The sequence below is a fragment of the Pistacia vera genome, unplaced genomic scaffold, assembly GCF_008641045.1.
Source record: "Pistacia vera cultivar Batoury unplaced genomic scaffold, PisVer_v2 Contig106, whole genome shotgun sequence".
NCBI classification, from domain to species: Eukaryota; Viridiplantae; Streptophyta; class Magnoliopsida; order Sapindales; family Anacardiaceae; genus Pistacia; species Pistacia vera.
Window position 1 is genome coordinate 1,021,790 of NW_022195093.1, and position 2,738 is coordinate 1,024,527.

A 2,738-nucleotide genomic window follows, 5' to 3' on the forward strand; every position below is an offset into this window, starting at 1 on the left:
AAAAAAAAAAAACAAAAAAACAAAAAAAAATAAAAGGTAGCTTTGAACTTTCCTTCCCAACTAAAAGCCCAGCTGCTCGAAACTTCTAGCAATTCGTCGTCTGAGAATCTTGCAAGTCAGTCCTAATGATTAATATTGCATCTTTTATTTCTTGACTGGAGTTTGGCAATTGGCATTTAAACGGTGAAAATAATTGTCATGCACCTCATTCGTCGAGGATTTATTACGTAAAAACAATACGAAATGTTGAGTCAAGGATATCATTGAAAGTTTGAAACTGAAACAGAGCCAAAAATGACGGATCTGGCCTGGTATCAATTCACTGATTTGAAGAAAACAAGTTTTATTTAAAAACTAATTAATTAAGTAAATCAAATAACTACACATAGAAATTGAAACGTGTTTCTTCATAATTTTGATGTGTTTCAGTTTCAAAATCCAAAATAAAGATATGTTTTCACTTGTTGGTGTTGAACACATTGAAATATCGGAATTTTCCCTACTAATCTCATATAATGCATGTATTTGGCAGACAAATATTTCTACTAGCAGACAGTCGAACAAATATTTTTTTTGCTTCATATATGAGTTGCAATTGATCGCTAATAATCGGAATTTATTTCTGCAATATAAGAAAATAGCTATTTGAAGATTAATATACAAATAAAAGTTGATAATTCTCTATTATAATCAATTAATAAGTGCGGAAAGGATACAGCTACCGAAAGTAGTGCACTGAATTCATGCACCGAATGACGTGACAAAATCCTGATCGTAGATTAATATTAAGTTAAAATTAATCAACGGTCAAGATTTTGTCACGTCATTCGGTGCACTATTTCAGTGACTGTAGCATTACTCTTAATAAGTGATATGATGGTCCGACAGAAGGAATATTTTCAAATCTGTGAGGTAGCCCATCCATGGGTAGCCCAACAGTGAGGGCAAACCAGGTCCAAGGGGACTGCAAATGGGTAAAACCCAAAGGCCCAAATTTGATTCTCTGTTAAACGCAAATGTAGTACGTTGCCTATGATTTATTTAGGAGACCATGACGGTGGATTGGTGTATGATAGCTTCTCCTTAGAATTAGTTGAAGTATGAATAAACAAATTCGAACACATAAGTTATTAATAATAATAAAATAAAAAATCTTTGAGATGTATTATTAATTAATGTGTAAGCACGTGATGGGATCTATGGCTTATTCTTTCCATTTCCAACTTTCATTGACAATTTATAAATTTATTAATATTTGATTCCATAAAATATAATTTCATTCACATGTCAAATTATCATGGCCTACATATTTTCATGGCATTTTAAACGGTGGGGAAGTGTTGTCCTCACTCGTGCTGTCCTTGGCTTCTTTCTCTTTGAGTATTGCTTATTTTTGTAAAAGAGAAAAATGGGAAGAGCCCTTTGTTGCTCTAAACAGGGTCTGCATACAGGTCCATGGAGTGCTGAAGAAGATAGTTTGCTAATTAATTATATTCGGGTACATGGTGAAGGCGATTGGAGAAATTTGCCTGCAAGAGCTGGTAATACTTTAGATAGCTAATTACTAGTACATCAATTCAATGAAGCATTATATTCGTAGGCAGATTTAATTTGCTTGTCTAACTTTCTATATTTGGATTGTGTGCAGGAGTACTTAGATATGGTAAGAGTTGCAGGTTAAGATGGGTTAACTATCTGCGACCAGACATAAAGAGAGGAAACATCTCTTCTGATGAGGAAGACCTTATTATCAGGCTTCATTCTCTTCTTGGCAATCGTTGGGCTCTCATCGCAAAAAGATTACCTGGCCGAACTGACAATGAGATTAAAAACTACTGGAATTGCCGTCTTAGTAGGAGAGTGGAAACAAGTAGAGTGGTCAAGAAAATACCAAGTAGCCAGTCCACCGCTGAAAAGAGAACTTGAGAAGAAGAACAAGGACGGTGCTGCAAACGAAGACACTTTAAATACCAAAATATATATCCCCAAGGCAGTTAGGGTTTCGCCATACTCTATTGCAATTGAGAATGTCGTGGGTTTCGATACCATGGAAAGTACTAGATCATCATCACCTTGCCATGGAGAAGGAAATATTATAAGACCAAATGATACAGAAGAACCACTGAGAAGTCAGTCTGATCTTATAGAAAAAGCTGCAGCTGCCATGGTTCATATAGAAGAATTCGGTCTTGCCAATGAAATTGATAATTCATTCTTGGACTTCCTACCCATTGAAGATAACATTAAGCTAGATGAAATAAATGCGGAGTATGAGAAGGTTCTCAACTCGGAGAACAACGTCCAATTTGATTCCTTGGCGGATACCTTTTCTGTTTGATTAAAGTAGCTGGCCATGCAGTAATTAATTCCTCGTTATCATAACTCAAAATTTAAATTAAGTATTTCTGTATGAATTAGATACCTTTTCTGTTTGATTAAAGGTGTATTATTTTTTTTCTTCGGTAACAGTGTATCCGTTAGTTTGTGTACACCTCAACTAATTCTTGAGTCTATTGAACATCCTACAGACTCAAAGAACAAAGTAAATCACAATGTTATTATAGTAGGTGATTCCAAAATTTAAACCCAAAAACTTTAAAAAGGAACAAACGTCTTTGACAGTCTTAACCAACACCTATGATATTGATTTTTCCCTCACATGTTATAAAGTTTTTGTGAGTCTTAGAAATATTATAAAACCCTAGATGGGCATGCATGCTGATCCATTTATCAAATAA

General features: G+C 34.6%; 1 pseudogene; it reads left to right on the forward strand.

The window, feature by feature from the left end:
• Positions 1–1,408: 1,408 nt before the first annotated feature.
• On the forward strand, positions 1,409–2,412 carry LOC116129894 (annotated as a pseudogene).
• Positions 2,413–2,738: the final 326 nt, after the last annotated feature.